Raw genomic sequence first — 12,594 nt, 5'->3', positions numbered from 1 at the left:
CAATATTTTTACAGGATATTCTTTTTATCCAAGTATTTTTCCCCAATAGCTATATAAATGGCTTGAGAAGGACCAGTCAGCCCGTCGAGGGGGAACTATTCACAATGAGGAAAACGCGACGAAGAGAGCGGCAAAATGTCATTGTTTCTGTCTCTTTACTTCAATATTTTTACAGGATATTCTTTTTACCCAAGTACTTTCCCCAATTGCTAAATAAATGGCATGGTCATGACAAATAACTTGTGCTAAATGGAATATAAAATAATAAAAATCCATTTATTCAAGACGACATGGCAAAATTACTCCATAATGGTCAAAACAGTCGACTTTACCTTTACTGTCACACCTGCCGAACGATATTTTATGACACCTAAATCGGACATATGTCATTTCCCTTCCCCGGCTTCGGAGAATGTAAACAGACCAGAAGGAGTGACAGCTAGCCGACATGCTAACCCGAATCGAGGGATGTTTCAAAGTCTTCGAAGTGGAAAATCCCACATAACTAGCCTGGATTATTTGACATGACGACCCGGTTGTCGAGTTTCTTTGCGGATCGGCAAACCGCCCGGCGGAGAGCAATTTACAGTTCGTTCCCTGGAGGAGGGTGGCTGGAATTGTTGTGTAGCTAACGTGCTAACAGCTAACTGCTAATGAGCGTGAGGATAGCTTTTTACATGCCTATCAATGATCAAACGTAAGTAGTCCTTTATTTAAAGGAATTTTATAGTGTTTACTTTGTAATCACTGTATTCGTATTTAACATAATACAAAACAAGATGTTTACTCACTTACTTGTAAGTCCAATGGTCCCACAGTAAATATCCACGGTGAATGGGAACCTTTTGAAACTCCAAAAAGGCGCATACGCCTCTCCCGCATACAGAATGATTTTTCTGCAGCCGTTTGGCTGGCGTGATGCAAAAAATAAAAGTATTAATCCGCAAAATCAGCTGAATCCTTCGTCCTCATACACAGCAGTACACTGTAGCGTGAAGAGGACGTCTTCTACCGTACACGTCACAGCGCCCTCCTCCTCAATGCGAGACCGAAGCCGGAAGTCACTCATTTTCCTGGCGCGGGATTCAAAAAACTAAATAAATATAGCGATCGCTTCCACACACATCCAAGCGGTCCATATCATTCAGGAGCATAAAATACCGCGTGTATTATGAAATAAACATGCTTTTTCGTGTCACAAGCACTTTAACCCCTTGTACTGACTCCATTTTGAAAGCTGTAAAAAGGCTTCGAAGCACAAGTTGACAGTTTATTCAGGTCGACAGTTCCAAGGTCACCATATCACAAGTCAACAAAAGGTTCCCGAGAAAAAAATGACAATGCTTAGTTAAATATTCAGTCTTTTGAAGGCTCTCGCAGGGCGGGCTGTGGGCAGGAAGAAGGGTGTGTTTAGGATAACCTTCTATCGCAGTTTGGGCTGTGTAGTCCCTGCATCATAGTTGCTGAGTCACCGTTACTGGGGCAACCACAGTGGGAGATTTTGCCCGCCTCAGCATCAAAGGGGCTCTTGGAGTCTTATCAGTCATGTTATCAATTGGATATCGGGCGTTCTCCAGTGTTCCTTGTGTTGGGACAGGACATCCCGTCATTTGGTCTCGACTGTCCAGATGAACTGACGTGGAGACGTGGGCTTATAGATGTCTTGCCTATCACCTGGTAGTCAGCGTCAATCTTGCTCAGTCAGCTGCATGACTCAAACGTTGGGCTTCCATGATAATAAGGCATCTTGTATCTCTTATGCCCTATATTCTGCTTGTTTTCCTTAAACTATGGTATAAGTTCTATTTATTTTATATTGGGTTTGTTGGAGTAATACAAACAGTCAAACAGTAAATACGAGAAAATACTAGTATTCTATACCCGGATTGATTATATTAAGTGTGTTAGAGTAATACAAACAGTCGATCGGTAAATACGAGAAAAGATAATATTTCCTTCACCACTGAGTGGAGAGAGTAAGTGAAGGCGAATGACAGGCCACCCAAAATGTTTATGCAAAATCTATGGCACATTTGGCCATGGTCTTGGAACTTTGTAGACCCTACCCCCAATGGAAAAGCAATAGAAATTATTTGGGGAAGCAGAATCAAAACTGAAATTCTTCTAATTCAAACAAAGCCAATGCTAATCTCCACTCAAAATGGATTACAAAAAGTTTTGTAAAACAAGCCAATTATATGTAACAGATCCACGCAGGTCCATTGTGTGCGCTGAAACCTCTGTTCCGATGCCTTCGAGAGAGTGCGCTGGTGTCTAGAGTTGCTAGCCTGGGCCATTAGCCCAGCGGGTAGCGCGCTCTCCTGTCATGCTGGATGCGCTGTGCGGTGCAAGTTCGAGTCCTGCTTCCCTTGTAGGGATGGGAATTTTTATTAATTTCCCTTCCGGATAGCCTCAGATTTCATTTATGATTAGTCTATAAGCAAGAAAACTCACACTTTAATACAAATATTAAGTTAAAAGTTCAAAATGCAAATGTTTTGTGTATTTAGGAGCTATTTTAGCCCAAACATTCAGGACAAGTTGATCACCGTATTGGCCCGAATATAAGACGGTGTTTTTTGCATTGAAATAAGATTGAAAAAGAGGGACATTATACCCATTCACGACGCTAGATGATGCCAGATATCATTGAAGCGATGTTCTGTCATAACAGATCTCAGCTACTAGTTTAACCAGTTTGCATTATTTTATTGCAATGTTTTTCCTTATTCATATTTGTTTCAAGACCACAGATACAGTTAGGCTTTACTTTGATAGTTAATTCAGTTATTGCAATTTTGTTGTTTTATCACAATAGATTGGTTTATTTACATTTCAAAAACCAGACGCCATTCATTTACGAATGTGATTGCACTTTTAGTTTACATATTTAAATGTTCAGATATTAAGATTTGAATGAGGCAAAATTACATGCTTTGTCTCTCAAATATATTGTTATAATCATTTGTTTCAGATGTACTGTTATTATTTTCAGTATAAAAATTAATTTGGTGTTCAAAAAGTCTTTTTTCAAACTTGAGTCTTGAAAAAGAGGGGGTCGTCTTATAACCAGGGCCGTCTTATATTCGGGCCAATATGGTATTTAAATTCTACTGTAGTGACAAAACACAACTGAATAAAGGTGAACAGCTGAAAGAGAAATACATTTCTGATACGTTTGGCAATGCAACTCATTTTATTTATTATGAGTATTGTTTCAGTGTGAAACTTGGATGAAGCAGCATGACAATTCATAACATACAACATAGTAGCATAGAAAAGAATTTCCCTCAAATCTGTGGACTAGTGCATTACTTAACTAGACTTTGTGTCCCTGTCCCCTCCTATGTGTGTGCTTGTGGAGCGGGGGAACAATTCTCGCCAAGATGCATGATGCTGCATTTAACCGACTAGTAAAATACAAAACGTTAAATAAATGAGTACCGTAGGTGGTTAAACCACTAGTCGCGCACATCCCTAGTCCCTATGACACATTTATACTGTGAAGCCACTTTGGCGCTGAGGTTTCATGATCCATTGCCAACCCTGTACAGAATACCATTACCTACAAGGACTTACATGGATGTGTTGGTTACTTTAAATATTTGCTGATAAATTGTATTCATCCGAAAATCTAGTGCACGCACTTCATGTTTTTGATTTCAATTAATATATTTACTGTATATGAACATAACCCATGAATGTCACAAAAAAGGAAATGGTTTTGACCCATGCATTTAATTGTTATGTAGCAGCATCAGCATCTCAAAATTATTGGTTGCAATACTAATCGAAATGACGAAAATGATTACATTCCACGTTGTGCCTCTATTGCACAAATTGTGTGAGAGAGAATAGTTCTAGCTTCAAAACGTATTAATTATTGACTAGGTATGAATGTTATGCTGTGTCTTTCTCTCATGTTTAAAAATGAGGACGAGCGGATGAGAGAACCTGGAAAATGGAGAAGAAATGGAAAAGAGGAAAGAAGAAAGATTTTGGGCGAGGTATCTCCATAGCAACCTAAGCGGCTTAACAGCTGATTTGAGAAGCTTGAAAACTGACAAGGCATCAATCAACAATTCAGTTGAAGGAAAGACTCACTCAAGTAAGGTGTGGGTCAGAAAAGGTATCTTTTTCAAAGATTGTTTTTATAACATTTTAATTAACAACAATTAACAGAAGTTTCTTGGTGTCTAATATAGTTGGATCAAATTAGTTAAAGATGAATTACTAATTATTACAAAAGTCCCGATTTCATCACATGATTGGAAATTGGGCCGATCGCGCCATTTTTCAGAGGATCGGAATCAGGCGAAGAGGATCCGGTTTTTAATTCAAAAATATGTTTTCATGCTCGTACAGCCTCTCAACCTAAGCAGTGTGACCAAACTTTTGTTTTTGGTCACCAGTGAATCTGGTGTTTGGTACTTAAAGTTAACAATGATTGACAGGTTTTAGCTTTGATCTGGCAAGTAAAGGTTCAGTAGCTTTATGACCAAAGGCACAAATATGTTAATCGTCGTTTAGTTTGTCTCACACCAGTTTGTGGCAACTCATTCAAGTGAGCATCTGTTCTAGGCAGCGTGAGCATCAAAGTGTGAGTGTATTTGAGTGGACTCACTCAATGAAGCTTTTGATAAAGACAAGCATTTTTCCACATTATTGTTGTTTAAGGCTTTTAATTTTTTTGCGGCTGTAGACATATTTGTTTTTTGGGGTTTTTTGGGTCCAATATGGCTCTTTCAACATTTTGGGTTGCCGACCCCTGATCTAGATGATAAACTGTATACAGTGACTGTGGAAAAGAAAAGAGGAATGCTACGTCTTGATCTTCCGCCTCCTTTGTTTAAAATTCAGTCATGCTGCACTAGAAACGGCGATGGCATGACGTCACTTCCTTAATATACGATTGTTGTACGGACACACTAGTGTAAGCGGTGGGTTATATTAGCTGCCTACATTATCCGTGTTTATCGTGTCAGTGTAAAGTTGTTTTATGGTGTCACATGCACTTTAAAGTGTTTGGGACAGCAGAAAAAAAATCTTAAATAGCATTATTATGTGAATTACAATCATATTTTGAAACGATTTGACTGTATACAACAATTTGGCAAAGCGAAGATGACGAGAAATTAGTCTCTTAATCTGCCGTTTAGACCTGACTGTCAGTATACCGCTCTAAGAACCCCAGTTTCAGTCTCTCTACGCCAATATTTTTACAGGATATTCTTTTTAATCTAAGTATTTTTCCCCAATTTCTAAATAAATTGTATGGTTATGACAAATAACTATGGAGGACAAGGAGTGCAAAAATTAAATGAATAAATAAATAAATATATATATATATATATATATATATATATATATATATATATATATATATATATATATATATATATATATATATATATATATATATATATATATACACAAATAAATAAATAATTAAACGCTTCTATTTCTATTTCAATATTTATTTATTTCAATTTATATTTATCATCTTTACTTTTTATTTATTTATTCCAATTTATATGTATTTATTTCAATTTATATGTATTTGCATTTTTATTTCCATTTTTATTTATTTATTTCAACATTCATTTATTCCAATATATATTTATTTATTTGAATTTGCAATTATTTATTTCAATTTTTAGTAATTTATTTCGTTATTTATTTCAACATTTATTTATTTCACTTTTTATTTATTTCATTCTTGCAGTCTTGTTCGCCGTGTGGCCGCATTAAATAATGTTATCTGTCACTGGCTCATCAAACTCGATGGGCGGGCATTAACTAGGCGGGCTTTGAGTTGAACGAGTCAAGCTACGTGGTTCTGGTCTGAAGTCAAGATAATGCTCCTCCACAACATGGCAATGATTGCTGAGGTTCTGCATCAGCTTTCTCGGGATTTAATAACGGAAATGTTAGACTTAGCAGAACACGTTGACGCAGGAAATTCGGACCCTGAGCACGTGGCTTACAAAACACAGCGGTTTATCGTGAGAGAGCTCATGGATGGAGCATTAGCTTGAGGCTTCAGTTTTTCAAGCATCTGTATGCTAAATAATGTTTTACAAAACAAGTGCCCTCTATTGTCAGTCATTCCAAGCAAAAACATTTTCCACGAAATGTGTAAAAGCTTATTTAAGTACCTGCAAACCCAGCAGGTAGAATTCTAGGGTTTGGTTGCTGTCTAAAATAAATGTTAAAAAAAAAACATATGATACAAGGCATGACTCACACGCTCCTTGCAGACACATCAACATTCACAAACAGACTCACACAGACAGCAAATTGTCCGTATGTGCATCTGTGCGCATGTGTGTACTGTTCCATGGTATCCAGGAAGCATTTCTGTGTCAGTGCTCTTTGGCTGGGGGCAGGGTGAGCGTTTGTATCACTCCTCAGCTTGATGCTGGTGAAGACAAACATGAGACAGTGAGATCGGATTTCAGTAATTATTTAAATCATGTAGTTTTTAATCATGACTTTCTCTAATACATTTAAGAACTTTAAGTAACGTGGTATTTTATACCTAAAAAAATTCTGAGGTTCTTCATGTTGCTTGGATATTTATGAGGCGCCTCATTGTATTGCTAACTTTCTCTGAGGTGATACACCTCTCCACTGAACAGCTGTTATTAAATTAATAAAACAACTGTCCATTACTGTCACCTCAAAGCAAGACGGTTACAGTTCTGTAAGTTGCCCTGCATAAAGTTGTATGAAAAAGTATCTGAACCTTTTGGAATTTCTCACGTTTCTCCATAAAATCTGATCTGATCTTTGTCAAAATAACACAGATGAAAAAACAGTGTCTGCTTTAACTAAAACCACCCAAACATTTATAGGTTTTCATATTTTAATGAGGGTAGTATGCAAACAATGATAGATGGGGAAAAATAAGTAAGTGAACCATCATATTTAAATATTTTGTGGCCCCCCATTTGGCAGCAATAACTTCAACCAGACATTGATCAGGACTAATTTTGGCCCATTTTTCTCTACAAAACTGCTTAGTTCAGTCACATTCCGGGGATGTCTGGCATGAATCGCTGTCTTTAGATCATGCCACAGCATCTCAATAGGGTTCAAGTCTGGACTTTGACTTGGCCACTCCAGAATGTGTATTTTGTTCTTCTGAAACCATTCTGAAGTTGATTTACTTATGTGTTTTGGATCCTTGTCTTGTTGCAGCATCCATCCTCTTTTTAGCTTCAACTGTTTGACGGCCTCAGATTTTCCTGCAAAACATCCTGATAAACTTTTGAATTCATTCTTCCATTAATGATTGCAAGTTGTCCAGGCCCTGAGGAAGCAAAACAGCCCCAAATCATGATGCTCCCTCCACCATGCTGCACGGTGGGGATGAGGTGTAATGTTGGTGAGCTGTTCCGTTTTTCCTCCACACATGTTGTTGTGTGTTACTCCCAAACAATTCAACTTTGGTTGCATCAGTCCACAAAATATTTTGCTAAAACCCGTTTTGCGAATATTAAACGAGCAACAATGTTTTTTTTAGACAGCAGTCGCTTCCTCTGTGGAGTCCTCCCATTAACACCATTCTTGACCATAGTGTTACATTTATTTGATGTGTGCACAAAGATAGTAAACTGTGCCAGTGATTTCTGTAAGTCTTTAGCAGACACTCTAGGGTTCTTTTTTTACCTCTCTGAGTATTCTGCGCTGAACTCTTGGCGTCATCTTTGGTGGACAGCCACTCCTTGGGAGAGAAGCAAGCAACAATGCCAAACTCTCTCTATTTGTAGACAAATTCTCTGACTGTTGATTGATGAACATCCAGACTTTTAGAGATGGTTTTGTATCCTGTTGTTTCCCAGCTTTATACAAATCAACAATCCTTCATCGCAGGTCTTCAGACAGCTCTTTTGACCGAGCCAAGATGCACATCAGGCAATTCTTCTCATCAAGACAATTCTTACCAGGTGTGTGTTTTATAGTGGGCAGGGCAGCTTTAAACCACGTATCAGTGATTGGGCACACACTTGACTTAAAATGTTTGGTAAAAATTGGTTTCAATTGCTCTTTAATAGAGGTGTGAAATTTCCGATTCTTAGATTATTCCCGATTCGCCCGTGGAAGATTCGAGAACGATTCACAAACATCCAAATTCTGATTATTGAAATATGTTAAGTAAAGCGGAACTAAAACACATTCAGCGCGGTCTTTGGAACGCAATGAAGAAAGGACCGAGAGTAAACATCATACTTGTCATTACCCGGGTAATAACAATGCTCAACTCACAGCTGTGGCTCAGCTCATGGCGCTAGATAAAAAAACAATAATACCTGACTGCTGCCGACAGCCACTACAAACTACGCCTGCATAATGATACGGTAGATATCACATGTATATAAAACTAGATGCGAAATGACAGACTTGCCGGCGTTAGTAAACAGCCGCCATCTAAAAGCAGTAGACTTCCCTGGAAGGCTGTTGTAGCAAACCTTCCAAGCGAACCTAATTAACTTTTTATCTAAAATATTCCTAAATTGGCAAAATCTTGACTTGAATCTATCTTTAAATGATGAAACAGTTTTAAAACTTTCACATGTCGAAAGTAGACAGAAGGGAAATTATGGAATAACGGGAGCAATTTTAACAACTTTAACGGTTGATTCACAACATTAAATTAGTTGAATGTAGTTTAAAGCTGTTGATACAGAAGGGGGATTTGAGTTCTTTTATTTACTGTTTTGAACTGTTAACTTGATACTGAAATAGTCAATTATTTAAGCCTTAGAGGCTTTTTGTACAATTTTTGTAACTAATGTACAAAACATTAAAAATAGAGATGTCCAAATCGATCGATCGGGTCCGATCACGTCATTTTCAAAGTATCGAAATCGGTAAAAAAATATCGGCCATGCCTTTTTTTTATATATATATTTTTTTAATTAAATCGTTTTCTAATTGTATTTAACGTTACAGACATAATATGTTTCACTGTTCCAGAGTCTTTAGTTTAGGCTTAAGGTAAAGTTATCAAATTTATCCTAATAACGGCGGTAATTATTTTTTTTAAAAATGTATCACGTTAAAATATTTAACGCAATTAATGCATGCGCTGCACGACCCACTCACGCATTGTCACCCTCAATCTGTAATGGCGCCGTTTTACCTATATAGAGAGATTAAAGGCAGCGTAAAATGAGTAGAGTGAATTTTGGCAGCCTTTGGAGCCTTTTTTTTAATTGGCTAAAACCTTACAATACCTCTCCCTACGATTAGAAATATCATGGGAAGCAATGTGGGGAAGTAAGGTTGCAATTGATCTTTATCTTAACACCTTATGTTATTTGCCAACGCCAAAGCAAATGGAGAGATGGGCTGAGCATTTCCAAGAGCTATACTCAAGAGAGACCATCGTGACAGACACAGCAGTGGAGAATACCAGCCCTCTGCCAGTCATGCAAGAGCTTGATGTCCCACCCACCATTGAGGAGCTCAGTAAAGCTATTGAGTCACTCGCAAGCAGGAAAGCCCCAGGAAAGGATGGGATCCCTCCCAAGATCATCAAAGTGGGCAAGCAGGGCAGTCTTCTTGTACATCTCCATGGACTGCTGCTTCAATGCTGGGAGGAAGGGACAGTGCCTCAAGACATGCGTGATGCCAACATTATCACACTGTACAAGAACAAAGGCGATCGTAGTGACTGCAACAACTATCGTGGCATTTTCCTCCTCAGTATAGTCGGGAAGACTTTCGCCCGTGTCATACTGAACCGTTTGCAGAGGCTAGCAGACCGTGTATACCCTGAGGCACAGTGTGGTTTTCGCGCTGAGAGATCAACGATCGACATGATATTCTCCCTCAGACAGCTGCAAGAGAAGTGCCGTGAGCAGAGACGCCCCCTCTACATTGCCTACATCGATCTGACAAAGGCGTTCGATCTGGTCAGCAGGTCAGGGCTGTTCACCCTCCTGCAGAGAATTGGATGTCCCCCCAAGCTCCTGAGGCTGATCACTTCCTTCCATGAGAATATGAAAGGCACCATCCAGCATAATGGCTCCTCCTCAGACCCTTTTCCCATAAAGAGTGGAGTTAAGCAGGGCTGCGTTCTTGCTCCGACACTTTTTGGTATCCTGTTCTCGCTGCTGCTTCGCTACGCCTACAAGCAATCTGTAGATGGGGTTTACCTACACACCAGAAGTGACGGCAGTCTGTTCAACCTCGCGCGTCTTCGTGCCAAGACAAAGATACACAAAGTACTTATACGTGAGATGCTGTTTGCTGATGATGCAGCCCTGACAGCACACACTGAGGCTGCCCTTCAGAAACTAATCGACCGCTTTGCGCATGCCTGCTCTGAGTTCGGCTTGACAATCAGCATCAAAAAGACAAAAATCATGTGCCAAGATGTAACCACCTCCCCCTCCATATCCATTGGCGACAGCACTCTCGACGTTGTGGATAACTTCACGTATCTGGGCTCCAACATCTCAAACAGCCTCAGCCTGGACAAAGAACTTGACTCTAGAATTGGAAAGGCATCAGCAGCAACGGCTCGTCTGTCCAAGAGAGTGTGGGACAACTCCAAGCTCACCATCAAGACTAAGATCCTCGTGTATCACGCTTGTGTGCTGAGTACTCTACTGTATGGTAGCGAGAGCTGGACTCCATACGCCCGTCAGGAACGCAGGCTTAACACCTTTCATCAACGCTGTCTCAGGAGGATTCTTGGTATCTCATGGCAGGACCACATTTCCAACAATGACATTTTGAAAAGGGCAGGAATGCTCAGCATGTTTGCCCTGCTCACCCAACGACGTCTGCGCTGGCTTGGCCACGTCACCCGCATGAAAGATGGCAGACTACCCAAGGACATCTTGTACGGTGAACTTGCCACTGGCTCCAGACCAACAGGAAGGCCATCACTACGATACAAAGATGTGTGCAAGCGGGACCTGAAAGTGGGTGGCATTGTTCCAGCTTGCCTTGAATCACTTGCAGAAGACCGCAGCAGTTGGCGAGCCACCACCAGGCTTGCCATCAAGACAGCTGAGGAGAAGAGAGAGGTTCAGTGGGCAGACAGACGAGCACGCAGACGTGAGAGAAGTGATATACTATCACCAGACGACTCTGTCTTCACATGCGTCACCTGCAATAAGATCTGCCACTCAAGGATTGGGCTCTACAGCCACACCCGAGGCTGCAGCTCAGCCATCTAATGACACTTTTACACGGCGCATTCACCATTGTCTTTTGAGACAGACGGTTGCCATATATATATTTGCCAACGCAGAATTGGTAGCACTGCGCACAGTCATGGTTCCACTTCCCATCATGCATTTGGGCATGACTACAGTATCATTTACTGAAAGCTCAAAAAATACACTAGATGGCAATATTTAGTCACAATATACAAAGTCACAAGTCTTTCTATCCGTGGATCCCTCTCACAGAAAGAATGTTAATAATGTAAATGCCATCTTGAGGATTTATTGTCATAATAAACAAATACAGTACTTATGTACTGTATGATGAATGTATATATTCGTCCGAGTTTTATTCATTTTTTTCTTAATGCATTGCCAAAATGTATATGAACATGATCAGAACAACCCTAATTAAGAGCAGCTAATAGCGGTGGGTGGGTGGGTGGGGTCATCAATAAACGATTTATGATCGAATGGCAGCCTCTGAATCGTAATCGAATCGTTCGGTGCCCAAAGATTCCATCTACTCTTTAAGTCTCTTTAGGCAGAGGGTTCACTTACTTATTTTCCCCCTTCTTTCATTGTTTGCATGCTATCTTCATTAAAATATGAAAACCTATAAATGTTTGGGTGGTTTTAGTTAAAGCAGACACTGTATTTTCATTTATGTGATTTTGACAAAGATCAGATCACATTTGATGGTGATTTTATGCAGAAATGTAAAAAATTCCAAAAGTTCTAATACTTTTTCATACCACTGTACCTTTAATAACGAAATATTTCAGATCGAAAGCTATTTTTAACGGCAATACCTACTATGTGTTATTTGCCCAAATAAAATGAAATTGTATGTCAATAAATAGCACTACATTTTTGGGAAACTGAATCTTGTGTGTGTTACACAATTTGCCACTTTTACCAAAGCTCAGAACTAAGAACGCAATGAGAGCAGTTTTTTTTCTTTACACTGTCAGTGCATGAGCATATTGCGAAGAGGTTAAATGAGCAATCAAGCTGGTGGCAAACCAAATCATCAAGGTTACGCACCAACAGAGTAAAAGCTCGTACCTCCAAATGCCAAAGTAAAGGTTGAGGATCCTGAAGGCACACTGTGTCTGTGTGTGTTTGTATGCGTGTGTTTGTAGTTTGTTTATCAGAGCGGTCTTTGCTGTAAGCAGAGGTATTTTTGGAAATGTTCTCTCTTGTCACACATCATTCATATATTCAAACCCAAGTATAGTATGTAGTAGGCACGTGCACAGACCGACCCCTAGTGGTGCTCCTCCAAAACCTGCCATTTTGTGCAGGACTAGAAAATTGCTCTTTCTGCTTTAACCAAGATTTTTGCTTCATTCATCAAAAGTTAAAAAAATTAAACAGGGTTTATGCCTGGTCATTAAAAAGCATT

The 12,594-nt window shown here is 39.5% G+C and overlaps 1 protein-coding gene across 5 annotated transcripts in view; it reads left to right on the top strand.

Annotated features, from left to right (window-relative positions):
* glra3 (glycine receptor, alpha 3) overlaps positions 1 to 12,594 on the top strand; it is a 136,342-nt gene that overhangs the window by 34,604 nt on the left and 89,144 nt on the right. Inside the window, exon 1 of one of the 5 annotated variants that reach the window (XM_057844064.1) lies at positions 7,931 to 7,952. The exons of the other annotated variants lie outside the window; for them this stretch is intronic. The gene's annotated coding sequence lies outside the window, so the exon portion shown is untranslated. Of the gene's footprint in view, positions 1 to 7,930; positions 7,953 to 12,594 lie in introns of those variants that run through there. 5 annotated transcript variants of the gene reach the window in all.

The sequence above is a fragment of the Corythoichthys intestinalis genome, chromosome 8 (assembly GCF_030265065.1).
Source record: "Corythoichthys intestinalis isolate RoL2023-P3 chromosome 8, ASM3026506v1, whole genome shotgun sequence".
Lineage (NCBI taxonomy): Eukaryota > Metazoa > Chordata > Actinopteri > Syngnathiformes > Syngnathidae > Corythoichthys > Corythoichthys intestinalis.
Note: the sequence above shows the minus strand (reverse complement) of the source record. Positions and strands in the feature narration are given on the sequence as shown.